Source organism: Myiozetetes cayanensis, unplaced genomic scaffold (assembly GCF_022539395.1).
Source record: "Myiozetetes cayanensis isolate MyiCay16 unplaced genomic scaffold, myiCay2020 scf4, whole genome shotgun sequence".
NCBI classification, from domain to species: Eukaryota; Metazoa; Chordata; class Aves; order Passeriformes; family Tyrannidae; genus Myiozetetes; species Myiozetetes cayanensis.
This window is the reverse complement of record NW_026087631.1, coordinates 51,677,268-51,690,152: the sequence shown is the minus strand read 5'-3', so window position 1 is coordinate 51,690,152 and position 12,885 is coordinate 51,677,268. Positions and strand designations below refer to the sequence as shown.

At 39.1% G+C, this 12,885-nt stretch overlaps 1 protein-coding gene across 1 annotated transcript in view; it reads right to left on the bottom strand.

The window, feature by feature from the left end:
* Window positions 1–252, bottom strand: part of POC5 (POC5 centriolar protein) — a 28,812-nt gene extending 28,560 nt beyond the window's left edge. The window contains exon 1 of the mRNA XM_050329150.1: window positions 236–252. The gene's annotated coding sequence lies outside the window, so the exon portion shown is untranslated. The remainder of the gene's footprint in view (window positions 1–235) is intronic.
* Window positions 253–12,885: the final 12,633 nt, after the last annotated feature.

Sequence of the window (12,885 nt, the reverse complement as noted above, 5' to 3'; positions counted from 1 at the left end):
GGCAATACCGGTGCAGTGAAGCAGGAAGGTGCGGTGGCAGTGCCGCCCCCGGCCCCGCTGTGCAGGGACGTGGGTGCCGTGCAGAAGGCAGGGTGGCCCCGGCCCGGCCCCTCTCCCCGCTCACCTGCGGCCCCGGCCCGGCCCCCTCCTGCTCAGCTGCGGCCCCGGCCCGGACCGGCCCGGCCCCCTCCCGCTCACCTGCGGCCCCGGACCGGCCCGGCCCCCTCCCGCTCACCTGCGGCCCCGTCCTGGCCCCCTCCCGCTCAGCTGCGGCCCCGGCCCGGCCCGGCCCCCTCCCGCTCAGCCGCGGCCGCGCCGCCGCCCTCACGGCCGTTCAAACCGCCCGAGCGGAACAGGAATCCTCACGCCCATGGGCTCGGCGGGCCCCGGCACCGCATTCCCTCATTGGCCGGTTCAGGCGGCGAACCGGCCAATCGGACCGCCCGATCGGGCGCGGGGCGTTGCCGGCCCCTCCCCCAGTGCCCGTCCGCGGGCGGCTCTTGCCGCTCTCTGATTGGCGGTGGCGCTGGTGGGGGCTCGCGGCGCGGGGCGGGGCGGTCCCGGGGGGCGGTGCCGGCGGGCGCGGAGCGGGCGGTGCCGGGCTCGGCTCTCGGTAGGTCGCGGGTTCGGGTCCCGGTTGGTACCGTTTCGGGTCCCGCGGCCCCCACGCTCCCTGCGCGCCCCGCCCCGCCCGGCGTGATGGCCGTGGGGTGTCGGGAAGGGGACAGTGCCAACTTAAAACCTTTGGCTTGTTTAAGGTAGGGGAGCCTGAGGCTCTCCGTGTCGGGGAGCAGCTGCTGGCGGGCGTTCCTGTGCAGAATGAAGATTTAAAAAAAAAAAAAAATTAAAAGAATAATTCCTTAGTGGAACTCCTTCGTCCATAAACGCGTCCACCTGTGCTAATAGTCAAGCTAGAATACCTCCCCGAGGGGCAGTTTTAAGTAATTCGTGCAATAATGTCGCAAAAGGAGCTCTGAACTCGTCGTTTCCAGCATTTCTCTCCAGTGCAAGCTTTCCATAAGACCTTGCGCAGGCAAACGAGCGGGATGTATTCGGGAGTTAATAACGGTCAACCCTGTGACGCACACCCACCCTGGGGCAAAGCTGCTGGCGCGGTCACAGTGAGGATGGTTCTCCTGGCTGCCGTTTCAGGGATGGAATAGCCTGAAATCCAACACCAGGTTTTAAAGATTTTGCTATCGGGCATCAAGGAGTAGAGAGTCTTTCCATCTGCTAACTTTCTTTTATCCTGATAGCATCCTAATCGATCTTTCTGTAATGCAAGCTGTGACATAAAAAATGCTGCAATATTATTTCAAAATAATTTACTGAACTCTAGCTACAGCATACCATCAGGTATGCTAGTCCAGGTCAAGTTCCATAATATGTGATTGTACCTTATACTGCACCAACAGTTTGCCTGATAACATGAGAAAGACAGCCTAGGCATAAAATATCGAGTCATGCACGAAACTGTAACTTATAATTTGCCCTTTATACATGTTTACAGCAATATATGTATCTTGTTCTAAAATCTTTTGCCTCTGTGAAACATAGTTTAACAAGTAAGGAAAATATCACAAAATTTCACCTCTCTTAGAGGCATTTATATTCTCCTCAAGTAAGCCTTTTTCCATAGTAAAAACCTACTTCAACATTTTTTTGAAGTTAGAAGTTAGAGAATGTGGCAAGGGAGGGCTGGTTTTCCCTGTAGCATCCAGTAAAATCTGCATGATTTAGTGAGCAAAAACTCCAGCCTGCAATCATTGTGTTTCATTAAGACCTAAAAATAAATTTCATCATGAGATTGGTTGAGGTTAGTTTCCAGAAAAGCATAATGGAAGGGTTGCATTTGCTGATGGATTTTACTAAGTAAGAAGTGTGTGGTTTCAGAGATACATATTTTCTTAATGTTTTGGTTTCATCTGTTGATGATGGGGTCTTTGGTTGCAATTTGGGTTAAATTTGGGGTGAAAAAGAACTGCATTTTGTAAGGTGTACAAGAGCACTGGCCTCAGAGCTTGTCCCCACACTGTTCCTGTTTTTGAGTGCTAAACTGAACCTGCTATCCAGCTGCAATCACATATTGGTGACTAATGGCTATAACCAAAGCAAGGCATAGTTTATTTTCCCTTGCCACAGCCAGCTTTTCTTCAAGGTCATACCTGAGGGAGGATTTTGTAATAAAACAAAGTATTCCTGGACAAAGGGGAGTAGAGTTTTTCCTGTACAGGAAGCACAGTAGCATTTGTAGTCATGAAGTATGGCAAGATGTGTGATCACAGGACTTCCTCTACACACATCTGGTGTTTTAAGAGGCTGTATAGCTAAGAGTGAGGGAAGAACTCCTCCAAAGACCAGCTTTAATCACCAAATCCAAATGAGCTCTACCAACCCTTCTAACTACTGAAAACCAGTTCTCCTTTTTTTTTTTTTTTTTGGTTATTGAAACAGGGTAAGAAAGTAGAACTACTGTTCTGAAATGCTTGTCAACATCTAACTTTTCAAAAAGGCTTTGTTGAAAAGTTTTATATTTGTCTGGTGCACATTAGAAAAAGAGCACAAGTTTCTTGTCTCAGACCCAATAATTTATTAATCAAAATGGAGGGATGATATATGATTCTATCATCCTGTTCATATTAATTTGTATTGCACACTGCTAGTGAAAAATGTCATGAATCTTTCTGCATAAAATTGGCTTTTAAGTACATGACTACTATTGCTGCATAAAACACAGCCTTTAAATATGTGTTTAGCTTTCAGTCTTACATCTTTGGGAAAATGCAGACATTTGAAAATTGAAGGAGTCTGCCACGGGTACTCAAACCAGTCTTTGTGATGCAAACATCTACTGCTACTTTGTAATTAGATGGAAAAAAAGCAAAGGAGATCAAATGGTACCAAGCTGATTACTAGTATAAAAAGATAATTGTAGATAGTTAGAGAGCAATGAAATGACAATAATTACCCTATTCCCACACTGGGGGTTTTATGGAATGTCTGATAAAACCTTCCATTGAAACTTCCTGATTTTGAATTGTATTTAAGAAATACCATCCATCTTTCATGTTGGATTCTATTGTACCATAGAATGTACAATTATTTTCACAGAGAGAAGGAGATTTTTCTATGCCTTTGTGACCACATATGTTCCTCTGCTGCTCTAGTCAAGCAAATACCACAGCAGTGATTGAAGCCAGGAAAAGTATGGTTATCTGTGCAGACTGAGAATTAGTTTTGAAACTGTTATTGTCCTGTGCTTTTTTGAAGGAAACAGGGAGAAGGGAGGCAGGAGGTTGAACTTATTTAAGGGCATTAACACATCTAATGACAAAAGGTAATCTCTTTTTTCTTTGAAAGAGTTTTTGAGGAATTCAAAGTTCAAAGTAAATACCATCTAGTTTATATGAAACAATAATGAATTTCTAGTTTTTTTCTGTAATTCTACAGGTTACTGAAACACCTTTTTGAAGTTTTCTGTTTCCCCTCTGTATCTATCCTCATTACATGATGGAAATCCAAATTCTTTGTAATAACTCAAGTGTGTGTACTGGAGTGATTACTGTTTAACTCTACCATATGAACTACTGGACTGTTTGCTGTGTGAAGACAAGATGTGTCTCCTCTCATGTGTAGTGCTAGATGCTTCTCTGCCCTTGAGGTAGATCTGGGCCTAGTACAATGTAGTCTCACGGTCTCTTTTCTGCTCCATGGCTCCACGTGTCTCAAAGAGAACTGTGGAATATCTGGAGGCAAAGAGCCAGGGAGAAGGCACTAAGCTACACCTTTTGGGGCTCTGCGTTCAAAGGACTGTCACAGTATGGCTACTGACTTGTGCAGTGGGGCTGTTGTAATTGTATGGTCCAGGGCCATTTCTTTCCCATCATGTGAACTGATACAGTACATATGGCTGATTGTCAGGCCACCCATTTCAAGTCTCACGTTAAATTTTTTGTTCCAACTGCATTAAGAATCCAACTACTTCATACACAAATGAAATCATTATTTTAGGCCGAAATTAATGGCTAAAGACAGTGCATATGGGCAATGTGGCAGTGCAGTTCCACATATATTGGAAATTACTGGCATTCTTTTCTTGTGATAATGCTGATAGTAGAAACAAACTTATGCTGTGAATATTGAATATCTCAGTGTTAAAGGGCTATATCTTCTACCTAAAATCCCACTCTTCCCTTGTAAAAATGCTCCTCTGACTATGTTGAGTGTTATATAATGGATAGGGCATATATCAAGTATATATCCTTTTTCAGAAAAAAAACCCCAACATGTGAATTGGAATTAGTATTGAGAGATTGAAAATAGTCTGGAATCTAGTATTTGCCGTATCTGAAAATATATTCTCCTTTTTTTTTTTTCCCCACAAATATATTAGCTTATAGCTTGACAGACACAAGACAGTGTTGATGAGCCTATAAATGCCATAGTGAATGTGTTCATATATACTTAAAAGTTTCTCTCAGGGCATTGGAATTTTTTTCACTCAAGTAAGTGTTTTGACATCAGTCAGTCAATCTGTCAATCTTTTCCGCATTATTAACAGCCTCTTGTGGCAAAAGTTATGAAAAAATTTTTCATGAATTGCTAGGATGGTTTTTCTACCAAAATGACTTATTGACATGTTAGATAAAGATTTTCAGCTACATGGGAAAAAATGCTTCTCTTACAGGTAACTATACATTCACCCGTTTTTCAAGTTTCTGTCTGTTTTCCAGTGTGATACCAAAACGGATCTGTCAACAATTTTGCAAAAAGCACTAGGAATATTTTTGTGGAAATGCTTCTTTTCTCCTGTTAAACTGTAGAGAACAGGTGAAACCTCTTCTCATAAGGTACCAAGAGATCACTATCCCCAGAGGTCTTTCAGTGGCAGGGTGCACATGAACAACGTATTTATGATGACATATTCAGCTGCAGGGGCAATGGAACACCACTGTGCTCTGAAGTATTGAATTACTGTAAAATGCACAGCATCAGCTTCTTTCAAGACTAGCATTAGAGCTGCCCACAAATCTGCTATTGAAAATCATTTCTGAAGAATGAATTATGGTTTGGGGTTTGTAATTGCTCCTCGGAGCAGCATACAGGGTTTTAAAGAAAGGTAAAACTGTGTTTCATATGGGAATCTATAGAAAACAGCTGGCAGCAATTAGATTGTTCTTGTTGAAAATAGGCAAAAGGTTTTCCAAGCTTAAGTGTATTGATGATCTGTTCAAGAAGAAAAAATAATCTTTATAAATAACAATTGTGATATTTATTGCTATCTTTAAAAAATCTGCTTACTAAACTTGCTTTTACCACTTTTAAGAGGTTCTTTCCTCAACAGAATGCTAGGCAGGTTATTTGGATGAGGTTTCCATTGTAAAGCACAGATCCATTTGGCAAATGAAGTGCAGGAAAACTCTGAAATGGTTAATGTGAAGCAGACGTTCATCATTCATCTAAGAGCAGCCCATCTAGGTGAGTGATTGTGTAACAGTCATAATGTTTTAGAATCTCTTCAGCATCTTATGGCAGGATCTACAGGTTGGCCGTTGGCAGCTGTAAACATATATATTTGCATTTAATTTTGAATGCTTTCAGCTCCTTTGCCTCTAGCCATCTCTTCCTCTCTCCCCATTCTCCATCAAGACTTGCAGTCCCTGCATTTACCTGCTCCACATCATCGTGGCTGAAGGACACTTTCCTCTGAGCTGATTTCTTCCCGAGACGAGAGTCAGCAAGCAAGGTAGCTGACGACATTGCTGGGATGTGCCGCGCAGAGATCTGCCTCTGCAGTGACGCCACCTTTGCTCACACAGAAGTCAGCAAAGATTTTTACATCACCTCCACACCAGGTGGCAACACATCCTTCTGCTCTGCTTGTGATCTGGATTTAAAGACACAAACACTTATAATATGCAACATTCTGCAGAATTCAGTCAGAACAGAAAGGAAAAATCAGCTTGAGGTGTTGAATGTGTTCATATCCTGTCCACTGGTTTCCTCCTGACTTTCCAGCTCCTATATTCAACTTTAAAATAGCTTTCCTTCTTTTAACAAGCACTGAAAAGTATCCAGTCATCTTGGGATGTTCCACAAGAGATGTTGTGACATTCAGCACAACATTTGTAAGGACAGCTCTTTAGATGTGTCGCAGGAGTCTTTGTATAAGAAAGATACATGAGGCAGGAGCGTGGGGTTGCACTGCTTAAGTTGTATGGAAATACCAAGTTATCTAAAAGCCACCATCAGTTGTCCCACTGTGCTCACCAGGATGAGATAAGCGCCAAAGGTCACTTTAGTGCCTTTGGTTTGGTCCCTCTCCCTTGGATCACAACCTAGAATATGACCAAGTGTTTTTGATAACTTTTAGAGCTGTAGAATTTTCTAGAATTTGGGGCTTAGTGGAAAGTTTTTGACAGTTACAGGATAAGACTCAATATTGTTATATGTTCTTGATGACTTCTAGAATCACAGACAGTAGCAATATTCTGGCTTTCTACCCCTTTCTTAAAAAAAAAAATCAGATGAAGTCTTTCTGAAATTTGTGTTGTTATTATGTTTATATCATATTAATGTTGTCACAGACTGATGCAATGCCTTTAAGTAAAAGGAAGAAAATAATTTATTACATGGTCTAGATGGTGTAAGAGTATGCGCAAAAGGTACCCTTTGAGTTTTACAGAGTATTGTTGGCATTACTTTTAAAATGCAAAATTCTATATACTATGACAGGTGGTTTTTTTCAGATTTTCTGGAACCTAATTAACAAAAAACTTCTCTCTACTAATAAAGAAAGATTCATATTCTTTGAAGGATTAACACCTCCAATTTAGATTGTAATAAAGACTTTGGTCTTCTGAACAAGTGTTCAGAAAAGCTGCCTGTCTGTGTATGTCTGTGACATTCAGGCTGAAATGTTTTGTGTGGTATTCATGCTGTTAACTTAAGGCCTTTTTATTGCAGACATCTTCTGGGCTATTCATTGTGGATTCCCCTTACAGTTGCTTAACGGACATCAGAGGTAGCCTCTTCTGGACGGTCTTTTAGTCTTTTATACTCCTAGCAGAAAAACAAGTGCCTGCAGGGTTCAGTTGTTCTCATACATTTCTAAAAGGTCAGATGAATCATACCACAAAAAGTGCTTATCTCTCTGTTGTGACCATAGAGTCTAGACAACTAGTTCAGATATCTACATTTTAGACATTTGCATTTGCTGAGATGATTCCTATCTTTTGAATTCAGTTGCATTTCAAATATAACCACAGACTCTTGGAGAATTTGATTATTAAGCCCTGGAGTTTTTCAGTTGGCACCCTAATTCTGGAAGCCTGCCTTGAATGTTGATCGAGTAATTCTAATCCATTTTTGAAGTAAGGGGACACAACTCCCACTTACATCATATGAGAGACAAATCTAGTAGGGTCTGATCCATTCCAGAGCACTGTGTTAACATAATAACAACATATTAAAAGCAATGTAAGGGAGGAGTTTTTGCTAAAGGCTTACATGTCTTATTCTTTAAGATGTGTACAACAGATGTAAAAAGCAAAACATAGTTGTAGTTAAATAAAAGTTTTTGAAGTATTTAAAATGCAAATAAGTAAACAGACAAATGAGACATTTATGGAAGACAGTATTATGAAAGAGTATGGGAAGATAAAGTGTATATGAAAGAAATTATATAGACAAAATAAAATTCTTGAATGTGAACTGAAATTAAGGAAATAAAAGTGCTTCTGGAAATTTTTGCAGTCTTAAATGAAAGAAGAAAGAGGGAAAAGAATATGAAGGCATGTGTGTACCTTCATAGATAAGTGACAGCATTTCAGGCAGAATGTCAAAAGCTTTGACATTGGAGTGAAGCCAAGCAGAACTAATGGCACTGAAATGTAAGTATGTATGGAACTACTTTAGAATGAATTGATTAATCAGCAAAGTTAGAGGCTGCTGTTCTGGAAATCCCCAAGAATAACTGCCTTATAGTTACTAACTTTTGGAATTCATAAGTTGCACGTAGCAAAATGTTCTTATTTCAAGGAGACTAGCAATGCAGGGTAAAATAAACACTGTCTAGCACTCAAAGACCGTCTCTGATTATCTTTACAAGAAGACTTTGAGACAGTGATTGAAGATTGAGGTGGTAAATGTAGCTAAATACAATGTTATCTACAATGTACTGTAATGATAAAAACATCCCTGACTACTCAACATAATATGGTGAATTTTGAGCTGCCCAACCTTGCTCAGGAATGAGGTCTGGTTTACAACAGATTTTATAAAAACATGAATTTGGTGCCTAATGATCGTTACCTCTTCCCTTAAAAATTCTATAGTCGAACTGGAAAAAAATCAAAGAAAGGTAAAAAGGATGATCTGAAGTATGATGTAGTTACAACAGGAAGAATAATTAGGTAAACCGGAGTTCTTTACCCTAGAGAAAAGACTGTTCTATGGAACTGTTAAAGAGGGCTAAAAAACCCCAACTGGAATGAAGGTAGTGCATTAGGGATTTCTTCTTTAGTCTCACTTCCAGTAAAAAAGATGGAGAACATCAGTTGATGCTAACAGAAACCTCATTCAAAGGAAGCAAGAATACTTGGTTATTCATCTTGTTTTAGCATCTGTAATACCTTTTGCAAGAAGCTCTACAAATTCGCTCTGCAAAGTTTACATGCCTTCAAAAGAGTAGATAATTTAATGGAAGAAACATCCAACAATACCTGTTGAATATAAAGACTATCTCTGATTGAGGAATTCTACATGTTACAAATTTTGGGAGCTTTGATCATCTGAGAGAAGTCCCACTATGTGTCATATTGTTCCCTTTTTACTTTGGGTGCTCTTTTGGAGACAGGTTACTAGCCTTTGTTTAGACCTAGAATCACCCTTATGTCAGAAACAATGCTGATCTAAAATAAAAATAGATTTAATTGATAGCATTAAAATAGAATTGCAACAAAAGTATGGATATTTTTCTAGTAAATATATGAAATTTATCAGATTTCATTAAGGTAGAGTGATTTCTTTTTATTCCATGCATTAATTACAATTTTCTGTACTATCATTTTGGAAGTGTGCTTAAGAAGAATGGAAATTTTTGAGTATGTCAGTCCTGTAGCAAAAATAGTGAAGATTATAAATTGGAAAATAAGTGGTGAAGAGACATCTTTAACTCTGCTTTCTAGTTTTCTTACTCAGACATATCTAGTTTGTTTCTCTTTTTGTTTAGTTCACTAGGTTTTGTTTAATTTGCTATCTCCCACTTGCTTTAGTAAGTGGAATTGTGCCAAAACCAGGAACATTGACTTTCTAGTTTACACTGTTTTCAGTGTGTCTTTTTTCCATTTATGGGAGAGCGTATTTGCCTTGTAGTAGCTACTCTGTGATGTGCTCCAATCACTCAGATTTTCCTGCTTCCCATCTCCAGGACTGCAGATCATACATTTTCCAGCATGTTATGTGAATACAGATGGATCTTCTTTTTGTGGGAAAGAACTGCACAGTAATAAGAAATTTGATCTGGAAAAAGGAAATGAAGGTAAACAGCTGTTTGCTGGTGTTGTGACAATGTATTTGAGGCTTGAGGGGGAAAAGGCAACTTTTAATGTAGTTTTCATTTTAACAGAATTATTAAATGTGGCAGCATAAAAGTGGTTAGCATTTCCTGCCCTTAAGTCTTTTATCTGTTTGATGCAGAAAGTCGGAACTAACTTATGGATATTAGCATTTAAATGAAGGCGAACTGCTTATATTCAATTACATATATGTATTAATATGAAGACAGTAATTTAGAACATCTTTAAAGATACTATATTTATTTACCATCAGCTCACACTCACTAAAGTCTATGTGGGAATTTCTTTTTGGAGTACTTAGAAATATACCACCCATGTGCAGCTGGGTGTTATGGTTCTCCAAGCTTTCTTTTCCATTACATAATCAAACAATATTCAAAGTTAAGTTGAAAAAGAGTTTTCAGCAGGCAACCTGCAAAAACAGCATACCAAGAGATTTTTTCAAAGTGTGCATAGACTTCAGTAACTGAAAGAATGCCTCAAATGGATGAGCTACTGTGTTGAAATAGAGAAACTGGGAATCTGGAACTACTTCTGGTATTACATCTGACCTGTAGAGTATTGGTATGTGTTAGTGCTTGTATCTTTCGGGTGTATAGGTTGATTTTGATGGATGGTATTTAGGGACAGGAGGAAGAAGTGGAGAAGGAGATGCAGCAGAGAAAACCTTAAAAATTGTAACTCTCTCAGTCTGGACAAAGACAGAAGCTAATGCAGTGCAACCAAGCAACCTCTCTTTCAGGAGGAAAAAGAACAGGATGTGCTCCATGCTAATTTAGAAAACATTAACTTAGAAAATATTGTAAACATTTGGGATGAGATTCTGCTTGCATAAATTTAGTTATACAGCTCAGACTTACATCTAAGCTAGAAGTCAAAATGTGTGATTTATTTTGTCCTATAGCAGAAATCTAAAACCTGTTACAAGATACAGGTGACATCTAAAGCTAAGTGAGAAGTATTCCATTCTTTGTTGAGGTAAGGGTGCCTTTAATGTGCTGTGGTGTAGAAAGAGGAAGATGAGTGTAGAGAAAAGAAGTTTCTTTTTCAGATTCAGGAGATTCATGATCTTGTTTTCATGGAATGTTAAGTTAGAAGATTAATCACTATAGCTTCTTTGGCTTAACAGTATCACAGTAGTGTGTATGGACTCTTCAAAGAAAGAGACTGGCTGTAAAGAAGTATAAAAGCAGTAGGAAATTTGTGAGGAAGCGGGAGAGATTTTGAACTTGAAACAACAGTACTCAGAATTTCATTTGACACAGTGAGAAATTGCTCTGCTGGAATCAAAACCTCCATCTAAGGAAGGAGCATCCTCCCTGTTGGATGCTGTGAGGCATCTGCATCCAGTTAGTGAACTGTCAATACAGACTGCAACAACACATACCCACACTTGTGATGTGCATTTATGAAGTCATGGGTTCTTTCACAGTGGTGTGAGATTTAGCAGGTTATAAGGAGCTGCACAAATTCACAGAAAGCTAGAGCACCCACACCTCTAGCAGATGTATAAGGAGGGGATCCAACACTCCCAGATGAGGAGGGGATCCAACACTCCCAGATGAGGTGTGTGTGCTTGTAACTAACTACTCGGTGGTTCTGTGAAAAAGATGTGCACATATAATTGTGTTTATGTGTCTGTGATTAGAGCTTTTTGGGTGGGTTTTTGTAGGAGATCATTTTTGTTTGTGTATATGATAAGTATTTCATATGCATCTAATATTGTGGTTTATTAATATTTTGTTTGCATCTAATATTGTTGTTTACTTGTATTGCCGAATTTTAAATGTAGAGATCACTGATTGCTGGTTAATTACATGCTGTTAATTCCTTCAATTTTGATTTTCTTTCTGATAATGTATCATCTTTAGCAGAAGATCTCTGAGCCTGATACACTGTGACTGCTTTAAGCATGGCTGTGAAGTACAGCACCACAGAAGAGGGTTTTTTTTTGCTGTTGCATAATAGCAAAGCTATTAGCTAGGTGTTAAGTAACTTTCTGATTCATGGTGAGATCTTGCCAGTCTCTGAAATGCCTACCATTGAAACTTTTAAATTTTGTCTATAGATGCAATGAAAAGATCAAATAAGAGTCAGTTCTGCATCAGTTAACTTACAGCAGTTCTTGAGGGATAGAGGAGGATCCTTCTAAAACTAGGAGCTTGATTAAGGAACATAATTCAGAAGGACAGGTCATAGTTCCTTCATTACAACTTGAGTGAAAAGGGAAGTAGAGTAGGCATTATTGGTGGAAATTAATAATGCACCAAGAACATTTCCTGTGAGGCACTATGCAAAGTGCTGCAGTCTAGTTTTATGGTGGACAGATTCTTCAAAGACAAAGTCTTGATTAAAACCTTGGAAACAGATAACTGAGTAATAGTTGGAATCGATTTTCATTTAGCTAGATGACATAGTTAAGATCTTTTTCAGTATTTCTAACCATTTCTAGAGTTTGCAGCAAGTTCATAGGCTTTAGATTTTGATCTTGAAGAGCTTTGTGAAGTTATATGTATGGTAAGCAGAGAATGTGATCTGTGTTGACTTTTAATCTACTTTCAGGAAATAAGGCATTGTCATAGCCAAAATTGTGAAGCACAGTTGTGCAATCCTAAATAGTTAAAATCTTAAGTGTTTAGTCATTAAAACACTATTTGCAAGACTGCATCTTACTTTTCTTCTTCGTGTTGCTTCATGCTGCAGTTTTATCGTTTCAGTTTTTAATTCTTCAAAGATCCTGATGTGTCTTGAAAGGAACATTTTATTTTTTTACTTTTAGAAGGAGCAATTGAAATACAATATTAAGTAAATTGCATAAAGACTCTAACTAGGTGGCCTTGGCAACCCTTAAGAAAACACACATTGTTATGCCAAAAAAAAGTATTTTCTTCTTTTTTTTTTTTTTTTTTATTCTGATTACTCAGATGTAGCATTACGTCAGTGCAGAACAGTTAAGTGTTATAATCACTGATAATATATGGCAAGAATATATCACTTCTAGAAACTGTCAGAGTCCTTTTTGAATTTCTGTATACTGAATGCAGATGGGACTTCAGGCTGTCAGCTCTGTAGCTCACTTTATTCATAGTACCTAAGGGACAATTTTAAATATTAAAGTGTTTATATGTTATTATATGTTTAATCAGAGATGGAGGTTTTGGTCAGCCCTTCAGGGATACAGAATCTACAATTTACATCATAGCTACATCTGTTTAGACAGGCATCGTTCTCTTTTTTTTTTTTTTTTTTTTGTGTACAGAAAATCAGGATTTCCTGAGATACTTCTGCCTATTCTTGCAAATATTTG